This window comes from Sus scrofa, chromosome 8 (genome assembly GCF_054392235.1).
Source record: "Sus scrofa isolate SSC_HxYL_T2T_F1_AM1 chromosome 8, Sscrofa_HxYL_maternal_Yorkshire_Landrace_v2.0, whole genome shotgun sequence".
NCBI lineage: Eukaryota > Metazoa > Chordata > Mammalia > Artiodactyla > Suidae > Sus > Sus scrofa.
Window position 1 is genome coordinate 121810928 of NC_139390.1, and position 14574 is coordinate 121825501.

Consider the following 14574-nt stretch of genomic DNA (forward strand, 5'->3'; position numbering starts at 1 on the left):
GGGGGGACAGTCTTGTGGGACTGAATCCTTAACCTGGGGGATCTATGCTAACTCTGAATAGTTAGTTTCAGAATGAATGAAATTGTAGCACACTCACTTGGGGTCCACAGAGAACTGGAGTTTTTATGGAAAACGCATACATTTGGTGTCAGGAGTGCTCTGAGGTGAGAAACGGTTTTCCTTTAAAAACAAAGAACATGACTGATTTAGGTTCCAACCCAAGTGCCCACACACCCCAGTTAGACAAGTTACTCAAGCTCTCTGAGCCTTGAGTTAATTAATTAATCCAGCAACCAATTAACTAAAATCTCTCTCCTTTTATTAATACAAAGATTAAATGAAAAGCTTAAAATTAAAAAGGATGTACTTAGCATGTGCTCAATAGATTAGAGCACAACAGAATTAAGAAAAGGGAGGAAGGAAAGTAGGAAAGAAAAAAGGAAGGAAGAGAGGGTAAATAAAAAAAGGAAGGAAGGAAGGATTAAAATATATATTATTTAACTTGATTAATGAAATATCATTCTCCCAATTCATATGGTTTAAAAATTTGTCAAATTCTGCTTCTCTTTTCTGCACTTTTCCCAGCCAATCAATAATTAACTTCAATTTCTCTACCTCTAAAATACACCCCAATACACTAAAATACATTCCTAATACATGTACTCTTTTCTATGCCAAATGCTTCAGTTTTCACTTTTTTTTCTCTTCAGCTGAATAAGATATCTCGTCTAATTTTCTCTCATTTTTCTTCCTTCCCTCCTTCTCCCATTATTCCAATTCCTGCTCCTAAACTTTCCTTCATACTGCTCATATCTTTTACTTATCCTTTAAGTATCTGAGGATATCAGTTAAAATTTTTCCATGGTTCTTCATCACATAAAATATAAACTAATATTTATTTCTACCCTATTTTACTCAATGTTTTTCCATTAAAGCTCCCCAAAGCATCCTATGGTTCAGTTATAAAAGATTTATCATTCATAAACCCACCCTGGAGAACTAGGTAACCACTCTGTCCACTTCTACTCAAATCACCTTCTGCATCTCCTTCCCTATATTCACCTACCAAAATTCTAACCACTTTTCTGATATGATTATTCATCCCAACCCCATGTGCTGAATTGACTGAGATCACTAATCAGATAAATATTTAGTCAAATAGACATTAAGTCCTTGCCAAAATACTGATTTTCTTATTGGTAATACTGGATTAAAGAATACAGCTTGATCAATGACCAGGATGTGTGTGTGTGTGTGTTTTCTTTCTTTCTTTCTTTTTTTTTTTTTTTTTCACTGTCTTCTTCCAAATCAAGATTATTTTTGAAAGAAGAGCTGGGGTCTTCAGAGCAGAAACACTTACGCAGAATCCCTCCCATTAGGCTCTGGGACCCCAAAGATGTGAGCCTTGAGATGAGGCTCTGCAATGCAGGCCCCGGGTCTCAGGCCCTGAACAAGGGGCACTTACCCTAAGGACGACCCTAGAGGGGAAAAAAAGCAAAGCAGCTTCCTCAAAGCAGATAGAGGTCTGAGAGTGGCAGGGGAGGTGTACTTAAGCCAAGCAAATGAAATGCGCAATGACCATCTTCTCAATTTCACCTGTCCATCAAGTCAGTTTTCTTGGTGGGAAGGGATTCAAGATAAGCAAATGGAAGAAGAGGTCCAGTTTCACTTTTCATCAGTTTTGGACGGATCAAATTTCTACTTCTTGAGCGTATGCAGGCAAGAGGAACACTGGAAGAGAGAATACGCGATCCCATCAGTCCCCTGCCTTTCAATGTTTAACTTAAACACCTTAAAATGGGTATAAAAAACAAATTGCCCTTTTGTGGAAAAGTCAAAATTATAGCTAAACATAAAAACTGTATTAAAAATAGCAATACTGAAATAAAACAATCCGGTAATAGAAGGAAAAAAAAAAATAAAAAGTGGACTGGCCAATATGGGAATACAAAAGAACAAAAAACATATGGGAACTTTGTTTTGTTCTTTTTTTGTTGTTTTTTTTGGTCTTTTTGCCATTTCTAGGGCCGCTTCTGTGGTATATGTAGATTCCCAGGCTAAGGGTCGAATCGGAGCTGTAGCCTCTGGCCTACACCAAAGCCACAGCAACTCGGGATCCAAGCTGCGTCTGCAACCTACACCACAGCTCACGGCAATGCCAGATCCTTAACCCACTGAGCAAGGCCAGGGATCGAACCCGCAACCTTACGGTTCTTAGTTGGATTCGTTAACCACTGAGCCACGACGGGAACTCCAGGTTTTTTTTTTTTAATTATTAAGGCACATATGGCCAAAAAATTAAAGTTTATATATCTTTACATATGTTTGAATTCCTTTTTTTTTTTTTTTCTGTAGTGGGCAACATCATAAGGCAGATTTGTGTTTTATTTAGTTGCATTGTTTGAATTTCCTGAAAGGAAAACTAAAGACTGCTTGACATAAATAAAAAGAATTTTGTGCCTTTTCTCTGCATACTATAAATGTGGGATTAGAAAATTCAGTTTGGTTTTATTGCTGACAATACTACAGTGTCATGGTTAAATGTGGTTGAGATAGAACTGGAATAAGTATATGAAAACAGATACTTGAATTTTTCTCATTAATTTTTTTAAAATACATAAATATATATATATGTATATATATATATATATATATATATATATATATATATATATCCCCTTAAGATTGAAATTTCTCATGTTCATTTTTTCAGCTTAAAAGTAATTTTTTTTAGAAAATATAAAATGAGGAGTCCCCATCGTGGCTCAATGGTTAACAAATCAGACTAGCTCCATTAGACGCAGGTCTGATCCCTGGCCTTGCTCAGTGGGTCGGGGATCCAGCGTTGCCATGAGCTGTGGAGTAGGTTGCAGATGCAACTTAGATCCTGTGTTGTTATGGCTCTGGTGCCGGCCAGCAGTTGCAGCTCTGATTCAACCCTTAGCCTGGGAACCTCCAGATGCCACATGTGCAGCTCTTAAAAAAAAAAAAAAGAAAAAAAAAGAAAGAAAAGAAAATATAAAATGATTCCACTCAATCCTGATGACTTATATGAATATTTTTAAACCATGCTTTTTACATTAAAAATAGATTTGGTTTGTATTTTTCTATTGTACTGAGATGAATCCAAACTATGCTTTTGAAGGAGAACTTTGAATTTGACACACATTAAAAGCATTTTTGAAATATTAGGGGAAAATACACCTGGAATTATAAATAGCCAAGTTGAAAAAGCTTCAAAGTTGTGTTTAAATTTCCTCAAATATTGAATTTTTCCACTAAAACTATAGTAAAACTCAAGGAAAATGAAGTATTCCAAATTCTTGAAGTAGTGAACATGCAAGAGTCATCACATTAAATCATTAAGAGACAATATAAATGAATTGAGATTCACTTATTCATTATTCAAAAAATTCTCTCTATCATGTGTTAAGTACAATTGCGTGTTTTTCCCACACTAATGAACAAAAAATGATTGAAATTTCAGCTTTGACTGAGCTTACATTTAAGAAAGACAGATTATAAATAAGTGAAATGAATAGTATGTTATTGCTAAGTGCTACAAAGAAAATAAAAAGCAGGAAACGGAATATGCAATGTTTCAGAGGAGGACGAGATGCTAAGGAACATTTATTAGTTTTCAAAGATGAGCCCAGTGAAGGGTCAGTTTCATGGTTCCAGAACAAAGGCTTTATGGATCCATCTCAGATTAGGAGATGGTGAAAGGAAGCTCTGAGCCTGATGTTGGTTCATAGCTCTCAGATACTCTTCCTTCAGAAGTTCTGATTAGATTTACCAGGATATAAGAACAAAGCAGTGTACCTCTAGGTACCAGCCTCTAAGGAATCAGCTCTGTTCTCTGTTTTACAAATGACCAAACAAACCCAAAGGATGAGGAGTTTAAAACAGATTGACCAAGTTTAGTTAGTGCTAGGCTAAGTACCAATGAAGGAGAGCTATTTAAAATGTGGGTTTTTTTGTTTGTTTGTTTGTTTTGACAGCAGCTGGTTCATAAACTGTTTTACTCATTCTCAACAAGAGAAGTAAAGAAAAAGAATTTAGGAATCTTGAGACAACTTAACAGAAAAGTTGTGTCTATTTCACCTAACAATGAAAAAAATCAGAGTTTTTTTTTTGTCTTTAGATTTTATTTTCTAGTAATTCACTTTTTGTATTTTATAAAAGTATCAATATGAGGCAGATGGGAAAATGAAAAATAAAACAAATGAGTTCTTCTTCACAGTTTGAAAGGCATTACACTAAAATGCTGATCCAACACAAAGTCACTCCAAAAAAAAACCTCATATTGGTATGAGTGCATTTTATGTGCCAGGAAGTGTTGGGGCAAAACCAGGTTATGCCCTCATGCAGCTTACAATAGAGCGAGACAATAAACAAGCAAACAGGCTCTGGCCATGAAGAACCCAATGTTTTCCATTAAACTTCACTGCCTCCTGTTTGAGTGGACTGAAACAAAGCCTTAGAGCATGGCCATTCATCACCACTAGTGTAGACTCACTTGTGGAAACGGCATCTGGAAACACACGTGTTAGCCATGGTGACTATGTATTTCTTTTGAGTAGGGACCTGCAGCTATCTGTCTGGAGGAAGCAAGAATTGTGAGAAATCAGATCAGGGCATTTTTTTTTTTTTTTTCTAAACGGCCTTCAAACCACCTTACTATATTGAGTATATTCTACAACGTCACGAAAGGGATATTCTATCTGTGAACTCCAATTCATGGTTCCTATCCTTCTGCTTTAGACTGACAAAATACATATTCGTGAATTTTCATCAGCCTTTTGACTTTCAATAGTTTTAAATATATTTTTAAATTTTAATCTTGACTTTACAATCTTTCAATTAAATAATATAATTAACAGCAAGCTTGTTCAATTAAAAATAGAACAAGCAAATCCTTGAACAGGTATACTTTTTAAAAGTTCGAGAGTTTACAAGTATTCTAGCTTTGAATCTATCTTAGGTTTATGAAGAGGTTTATCCTGAGATGATAGTATTTATTTTATTGTCTTATAAATTTTATTCAGTGGTTTGTACACATAGCAATGATAAAAGGCTGAAAGAAGAGATTGAGAAGAGACATATGAAATACTTTCAAAGATTTTAAAATGTCCATTCAGTGGTCTCTGTTTAATGAAGAAGACTAAAATTCATCCAGCAATACAAAAATAAGTGCTAATTGGTGCCTCCTAGAAAAAGAGCAGAGTTCTTGAAAGTGGGCTTTGCGGTGGTATTTGATAGACAGTGGGAAGAAAAAAGTAAGACTGTTAAACTGATTGAGGTGGGAAACAAATAGTGAAGCGTGTCCCAATATTTTTCAGGAAAAAATAGCATGAAAGACAGTCAAGACTAATAGTTTTGGCTCAGCTCTCTAGGTTAGGGTTAGGGTTAGGGTTAGGGTGAATAACCTAACATTGACAAGTAAATGAGCAGATCTCAAAGATGCTACTGAGACCCTCTCATCATCTGAGGGATGTTTCATTTCTTTAAAAGAAGAATGCTTGATAAATTTGCAACTGGCATTGAAAATTTAATCTCTCAAAAAGTTGATGAAGCAATGAGAAAAAAATCCAACCCCCAGGATTTGATTGTTCGCAAAGGGAAATCACAGCTATAAACATGTCACTTCCCAGCTCCAAAACCTTCAAAGACCACAAGTTGTTGGCTGAATAAAGTAATAATAGTAAGGCCCCTCTGCAGTTTGGCTCAAGTTTCCTTCCACACTTAACTCCCACGATTTACTTACAAGAGAAGGGATGGAATGGCTAAAGAAGTGCATTTTTCCGGGGAGATATATATATATATGCCAAGCACTGCATTATGTTATTCCATTTTATCCTCACAAATCTTATATCCTAGAATTTTGGTGAGGGTTTAATAAAGTCATCAATGTCAAGAGTCTCACACAGGCATTAAAATTCACAGAATTATTGCACTTAGAACAGTGCTGAATGCATGGTAAGACTTCAGTGAATGTAGGCATTTATTATTAGTTTAAAAGAACATAGGGAAAGAACATTAACATCTTTTAGGATGAAGGAACTGATGATCATAAAGGTTACTCTATTTTCTGAAGTGAGAGCAGGACCAGTATTTTATGTGACTCCAAAGTCCTTCCCACGGTACCCATCTCTCTCCACTATGACACTCTACTCTCCAACTAAACTGAACTCTACTCTTCCTCAAAATACATCCACAACTTCTCCCAACATTTTACCTTTGCTTATGCTTTTGACCTCCCTCTACTGTCCCTGGCTTCTACTCTACCTTCGTCAAGTAAAGGATTGGCTGCAACTAATTATCCATTTCATACACTTTTCAATACAGGCACTTGACAACTGCCTGCACAATTTCCCCCAAGTACTCACACAACAAAGGCATTACCTAAAGTTAGCCTGACTTGTTTAATTTTTTCTACGGTATGACCCTGTTATTTCTGAATTTTTAAAGGCAAAAAAACAGACTCATATTTTTAACTTATTTTAACATTTATTTCCGTGAATAATTACCGAATTCCCACCATGTGCCAGACATTGGATATATACCAGAGAATAACGCATAAAGGATAGATGTACTCACATCAGTAAATACTGGATGACTGTTCTATAAATACAACTTTACAGAAGAGCAAGACCCATCCCCCCAAAACTTAGAACAAACCTGTTTATATTTGAACTACCAGTAGTTCATGTGATAACTCAACTATATTTCTAACACAAGCACCACACCCATCCTAATTTAGGGCTTCCATATTCCTTGTTATTGTTGGATTGAATTTTTGTGTGTAACACTGGGGTCTTATTTTTCCTTATCCTTCAGACTCTCCCACACTTCACTCCCATAGTGCCATTCTCTGGGGAAAAAATACAAAAACATCTCAATCTTGGAGGCTTTTGAAGTAACTCTGCTAGACTTGATAATAAGCTGCTCATACAAAACCCATCAAATGTGCTTATTCCAGATAACACTGCTTTCTCAGAGACTGAGCTATTTATAAATTCCTGTTGGCATTCTGTCCTCACAAGTGCTGAATCTCCTCCTAGCTCCTCAAAGTCAAGTAAACAATTGATTAATTGGAAATTTGCATTACAATTTCATTAATGTTCCTCCCTAGTTTGCATGACCTTGTAAGACCAAGCCTTTTTGATGCAACATAGTTTATTTCTCTATCACTCTGCCCATTTGGATTTGATAGGCTCCCTAACCATAGCCTATCTTCTTATTGATGTTAAGTGTATTTGATTGCTTTCTGTGGATCATTAAAATGTTTAATTTTAAAAGGAAATCGTTCAGCCATTTAGTGCAAAGTGTTGATTGTCAATGGAGCCATTTCAGTTTATTTGGTGGGCTGTTTAAGCAGATTCCTTTTAAAAACTGGACATTTATTCCTAACACCATTCAAATAATTAATTGAAACTCCCCTCAGAAAAGTATGATCCCAGGTTTTAGAGTCACCCTGCCATAGTTCAAAGTTGTGATAAAAGTATCTTCTTACCAATGAGTAAATTAAGGCCTGGGCTAGATTCCTGTAATCTGTCTCCCGTGAGTCAAGTGTGGGAATCTGCAGACAATCCTAGAAGGGGACATGCAGTAACTTTTGTTTGGCTGTTTGGCATCCCTTAAAAATGATCGTCTTCAATTACACTACGTTCAAACTCTCCAAAGATTCCCTGCTGCCATGAGAATTAAATATCACCTTCCTCGAATGCCTGAAGACTTTGCACCTTCAGACCTCTGGGAGCATCTCAAACGCACCTCTCCTTTTCCCACTACATTCCAGTCACTCAAGTCTCCTTCCAGCTCTTTGTCTCAGCTCATGCCTGTGTCAGTCATTGAACGCTCCTCCCTCACCCTGGAATGTTCTTTCTTCAGATCTTCATACGACTACCTCCTTTGTTTTGTTCTGATGAGATACCTTCAGAGAAACCCTGGGTAACACTCTGTGGCTAAAGGCTTGACCCTTTTCCTGTCCTCCAATGTCTACCTCCCTCTCCCAGTCTCTCTCTATCCCATCATCCATTTTTTAGCACTTCACTCTATTTCAAAACACACATCAACATATTAAATAACATTTATTTCATTTTACTTCTAATTTGCCTCTCCACCAGAATACAGGCTCCACACAAACAAAGGACATTTTCTCATCTGCAACTATATTCTTAGCACTCAGAATCTGCCAAATAGGTGCTAGATAAATACTTGGTGAGTCAGTAGATACATATTTAGTTGTAAGAGAGACTGAGCATTGCATATGGTTAAGATCATAGAAGAAGTTAACGACAGCTGTGGCCTCCACCCTCCTGTACTGAGTAATTAAGCAATGCCGTCCTTGGCAGCCCTTGGCACTGCAGATAACTTGGCTCATCCTCCTTGAAAAATGGTTTGGTGCTAACTAAGCCATGAAGGGTCTCACTTTCCTTCACCACCTCAGTGGCTCTTCAGCTTTTTCATCCCAATCACTTACAGTACTATCTCTGAAAGGATTTCTTATATGTAACATTCCAACACAAATGTATTTCCATTGATGTTGTAGAAAGCTTTTAAGTCTGTCGTGATGACTGGACTTCTCCCCAGTTTGGAAGACCCTCAGTATAGCACATAGAAACTTAATAACTCCATCCTATTCCTATAGTATGGAGGATGCACATTCATTCATTCCTTCCACATGGGCTTATGGAACAGAAAAGATTGTGTTCTAGGCATCTGTATGGATACTGGAGATAAAATAATCAAAAAAAAGTTTTAAGAATTAGAAACCTATGCTCTCCTGTAACTCACATTCTAGTAGAAGAATCAAACAGTAAAATAATTTGATGTGAATTACATGGTATGTTCAATATATTAAGTGCTACTGAGAAAAATGTAACAGGATGTGGAGACAGAAAATTAATCAAGGAAAGGGGTTGTAATTTAACAGGATGGTTACAGAAATTCTCACTAAAAAATGAAAATTTAAGTAAAGACTTGAAGGAAATAAGCAAATCATGTGACTATAAGGGGCAAAGGTGAATGGAAAGGATTAGCAAAAAGGCTGACAAGGCTGCAGTAAGTGAGGAAGGAGTTGTAGGGAATTGGGAGGTAGAGATAGGAGAGGTAATCAGAGAGGTAAGAGGGGCCCAGGTGACAGGATAGAATGGACCATGGCATAAGGATCATAACTCTTACTCTGAGACAGATGATAGCCCTTAGAAGATTTTGAGAAAAGGAGTGACTTGATTGGCCGTATGTTTTAACAGGATCACTCTGGCTGCTGATTAATAAATGGTAAGAGAGCAAGGGCAGGAGAAGGACAGTGCTATAATCCAGGAAATAGATGATGGACCTTGGACAAGGGTGGTAATATATAGTGTTAGGAAATGCTCAGATTCTAGATAATCGATTTTTCTTGACATACCTACTACTCAACTCTCATAAAAAGGAGAAGTAATGTAACACAGTGGAAAAGAGCATAATCTCTAAATCAGATGATCTGGGTACAGCTTGTGACTCTGACACCTCCTTAATACTTGAATCTACACAGGTTAGTTGTCCTCCTTAAATCTCAACATAGTCTTCTGTTAAAAAAGAGATAAGAAGAGTGCATTAGTTAAAGTAATGCTAGATATTCTAACACATACAAAGCTGGGAAATGGCTCCAACAGGAGAGAAATTTATTTCTAATTGATGTAAAGTCTCATGAAGTTATTTCTGATCAGTGGGGTCCATCTCACAAAAAAAGTGATTCCATCTTATGGCTCTATCACTTTCAACACTTGGCTTCTGAGGTCTCCCTGGATTTCCAATCAGCAGATGGGAGAAAAACGAAGGCTCATTGTGGGAAAAAAAAAAAAAATTTTTTTGGCCATGCCCACAGCATGTGGAAGTTCCCAGGCCAAGGATAAAACCCATATCACAACAGTCACCTAAGCTGCTGAAGTGACAATACTGGATCCTTAACCCACTGTGCCACCAGAGAACTATCAAAAAATTTTAATTGGCTGAACCGGGAAGCAATACAATCATTTCTGCCCATTTCTCCCACCAGTGAACTCAGTGCTTGCTCTCACAGTCACTCCTAACTACAAGGACTCTGGGATCCTGGTCTCACTGGGTGCCCAGGACAAAGAAATGGATTTGGTGAGCAGCCGATCAGCTTTCAACACTATCAGTCTCCATTAGGAAACTATTGAGGGTGTTAGGTGAGAAAACAGTTGGGAAGCACTTATCCGAAGGCCTAGCTACAATAAGTGGTTATTAACCCAGGAATGCACAGGGGAAAGAAAAAGCCACACCCACAGTTGTCTCTCCTGTCATCCAATTCCGAGTGCTTTCCACCTGTTTGGGTGGAGGAGAGCTGGTCTTAGAAGAGTTCCCCAGTTCTCTCCTTTTGTGAGTAGAAACCTAGACAATTTCCAGTCAGTTTCCTCAACATTTACTGAAACAGAATATTATCTCACACTGATGTGTGAGTGATGATTTCTAAACAAGGATTTCCTTTCACATACAATCTTAAATGCCATATTAGTAATATAAAAAGTAGGTACCAAGAATTCTCAAGCAATCTTTAATGGAAATGTTCATTCAGCTGAGGAAATGGGGGCATCTGCAATTCATTCTCCCTTTGATAAAAATAAATTTCTAAACAACTTTGTTGAGACGTAATTTTTATACCATAAAATTTACTCATTTAAAATATACGATTCAATTATTTGGGGTAAATTTGTAGAGTTTTAGAATCATCACCATAATTCAATTTTAAAACATTTCCACCAACCTAAAAAGTTCTCTTGTGCCAATCTGTGGTCAGTTCCTTCCACTATACCCACTCTTAGGCAACAGTTAAACTGCTTTCTGCCTCAATGCCTTTGGACAGTGACAACATGTGGTCTTTTTTGTCTGGCTTCTTTCACTTATGATAATTTTTTAGGGGTTCATTTATGCTGTAGTGTGTATCAGCATCTCACTCCTTTAGGTTGTTGACTGATACTCTGTTGTATTGATAGTCCATATTTTGTTTATCCATTTATCAATTGATGAGCATTTTCACTCTTTCTAACTTTGGCTATTATGAATAATTTTAGCATGTCTCCCAACCTGGTAATGGATGTCAGATGCTATCCTCTTGAAGGTTTGTGCAGTGGTAGCAGTGGCATTTACAGCAGCAGAGTGGCATAGTGGAAAGACAATCAGATTTGACAAAAGAATGACTTGGACTTAGACCTTACTGCTTTTTTCTGAACTATCCGTCAGGGAATAACCTCATGCTTGTTGGTACTGAAAGGCCAGTAAAAGAACAATCCCCCTCGTCCGGGCTAGGAAGAGGCGACACCCCAAATCACTCACGAGAAGCGGTCTTGATGCAAACAGCAAGAGGATTTTTATTCCAAGCGCGCTGGGGCCCACAGTCATACGCCACGCAGGGGTAGAGGACTTCGGCCCCGAGTGCGGAATCGGGACAGCTTTTATGGGGTTCACAACAAAGCCTGTGCGTCGCAAACCAATCATTATAAAATATCGAGAGCCCGCGCTCCGTGGACCAATCATTTTAAAAGAGCTCCGGAGGTCCGCATCTGCGTGGGCTCCTGGGCAGAGTGACAGATTGCAGTTGAGATAGGTCACTAGGGCTTTCAATGTGTAATCAATTCTTCCATGGTGCCAGTCAGTTTTACAGAATCCACATAAGCGATTAGTCAACTCATTTCCTGTTATCTTACTTAGGCCAGGATAGCAGGCCCTGGAACAATAGGAAGTGTGACCTTCTACCTATTTACTGGCAGCGAGCAGGGTCTGGAATTCAGCGGCATTTAGAGCTTTTTATTAACTTCCTGGGTTCTGGGAGGGTTAGGTTGCATTTTCATCCTTTCAGTACTAAGGGCCTAGAATGGTTTTGACATAGTAGATGCTCCACAAATGTAAATTCCACTACAGCCCTCACTCCATTGTCTCACATTCTTCTCTATAAGAAAATCAGACCCTCTTATCAGCCCTCCCAAAAGCTGAGCCAGTTTGTTTCCCATATTCACACATGTTGTTTTACCAAGACTGTGAGTAAAATAAGAGTCCCTTCAATGTGTAATTTGGAGGAAGCCATATCCTCTCACCCTTTTCCTACTGGTCCATAAAATGAGAGTTTCAACTTCTTTCAGAAGTCTTGGTTAGAAGCATCTATCTTTGTTCTAGATCTCGTCTGTTCCTCTCTACCAGAGAACAGTGATTTATCTGTTTGATGTATTGATGAGTCTGATGTTCACTGATCCACACTTCTCCAGTGGTCAGCGTTAACATGGTAAGTCACTATACACAAAAGAAGCCTCCTCTTGTGCCCTGATCTGGGCTTCCTGGCTCACCGGGGTGAGGAATTGCTGGGTGGATAAATTTCTTCTCTGGAGGGCTTACCACTCAAGTAAATCCAAATATAAATCTGGAAAAAAAATTATTAGGAAGCCAGATAGGCCACAATCAAGCTACATTTGCCAATCTAGCTTTACTTTCAATAAGGCTGACAATAAAATTTTTCTGACTCCTCTGCCTAGTTCTCAAACAGCTGCCATTTTGAGGAGCAAAGGATGTGATAATTCCTCAAGCCCAACATTTGGAGGCTGTTTGTCTCTTTCAGAAACACAGAGCTGGGAATATATTTAGGCAGACTAACAGTTGTAGTCTTTTTTCCCTTCCATGTGTGGAAGACTCTTCTTAGGAGTAACCACCCAGTAATGCCGTATTTGTATCCTATCATTTAACACAAGTTTATCCAATCCCTCTTGGGTTTCCCAAAAGAATTTGTTAGCTTTCTTTCTCTGAAGTAACAAATTACAGTTTGAGTCGGCCTCCTATACCACATCAATCACTTGCTCAGTGCCCGGGATTGCTAAATGGTTGACCCAATTGAGTAGTTTTAACCATCCAATGATTTGGATTTCGGGTGTTAAAACAACTGAAGTGGTCTGACTACTTAGACTTAAAATGCCTGAAAAACCATGATGAAGACTAAAACATCCAATTTAACTGGAAAACAAACAAAGTTGTGGAATCTTTTAGATGTGTGCACATGTGTTCACAAGCACACCAAGTGTCTCTCAGGTTCTTTCTCTCTTCTCTTCCCCTTCTTCCCCCTTTGATTTTTTTCCTCTTCTTTTCATTGTCTCTCCCTTTCTCATCTCTCATGTTTCTCTACTTTAATCTTTGTCTCTTTCTTTGTATCTTTATCTCCCCTTTTGTCTGTATCTCTTTCTTAGAATTAGCAAATAATCATAATGATAAAATAGGCATTTTTTATTAGCAGTGCTTCCCTCTCATTTCATCCAACATCAGAATCTAAGAAAAACTAAAAAGAAATGGTTACACTTGTTTTCTTGAAGATTTAGATGAGTTAGTGAGCTACTTCATTCAGCATAAGAAGAAACACTTTGACCTTGGCAGAAGAAGTTGAGATACAAGGAACATTGCAAAGAATAGAGCAGGTCATAGCATATTACTAAGATAGGGAAAGCCACCCTGGGAAAGCAGGAGACATATTAAATTTTTGGCAGAGGAAGGGCATCACCTTCTGGGCTTCAAGTTAGCCTCTGATATCACAAGGTCATCCTTTAAGACTGGAAAATTAAAGCCACAAGTGCCCCTCCCATGGATCAGGGCAGAAGACATAGATGGGATCTCCCAAGAGGGTCAATGCCTTGTCAGTGATACAGCAACAAGTGTAAGGGAAATTCATTGAGCAGCTTCCCAAAGCTGATTGTTGGCCATCACTCATGGTTGAAAATCCTCATTTTGAAGACAATCTCAAGGACTCAGCTTTCGAGTTTTTGGCTCATCAAAGTTACTCTCAGTACTACTGAAAATAACCATATTCAAAACACAACAGAGCCCTGTCTAAGAGACAATGAGAGAACATTAAATTTTCTCTAACGTGTAAAGGAAAGAGCATAAAATGTCTTGATTTAAAAAATGTGATATTCAGAAAGTGCCTTCTATTATGCAACAGATTACTCAGTGCATCAGACTGTTTGTTTTTTTCCTGAGAAATGGAACAATTTAATCATAAGATCATTAGTGCATTGCAAATTGATTTTTGTTTCAGTTCCTTTTGAATTTTTTCTAACATAAACTGACAGTTGTCCTGCTGTCAAGACTCACTCAAAAGCATCAAACATTTTTAATATTTTATTCCAGATTTTACTTAGACTTGAAAAAATAAATAGAACCTGAGAGATGGGTAAACTTTTGTATTAAATTATATATTTGGACACTTCATTTTAATGTTGAGTGATATCAACCTATCAAGTATGAGAATTATGCTCAATGTTGAGACTAACATAATAAAGAAAATTCAGCATCATAAAGTACTCTGTAAATGTTCAGAAATGACTACTGACCCCAAAATTTATTCACAATCTTTAAGAAGCCTCTATTTATAAATATCAAATATTTGGGTTGATGTTTCCATCCTTCGTAATTCTACTGGAAACAATTTTATTCATTACGATGAGGCCATATGATTATCTTCACAGTTTAACCCTGCCTTTTTGTTTAATAATTAAATGTGAAAAATCATATGGTGATGATAAGTAAAATAAA

The 14574-nt window shown here is 37.5% G+C and overlaps 1 long non-coding RNA gene across 2 annotated transcripts in view; it reads right to left on the bottom strand.

Annotated features, from left to right (window-relative positions):
• Window positions 1-14574, bottom strand: part of LOC106504749 (uncharacterized) — a 39967-nt gene that overhangs the window by 13399 nt on the left and 11994 nt on the right. Inside the window, exons 1-2 of one of the 2 annotated variants that reach the window (XR_014813257.1) lie at window positions 1597-1732; window positions 98-180 (exon numbers count right to left, since the gene is read on the bottom strand). This is a non-coding gene — a long non-coding RNA (uncharacterized LOC106504749). Of the gene's footprint in view, window positions 1-97; window positions 181-1596; window positions 1733-14574 lie in introns of those variants that run through there. The other variant, XR_002346840.2, reaches the window with a different exon arrangement.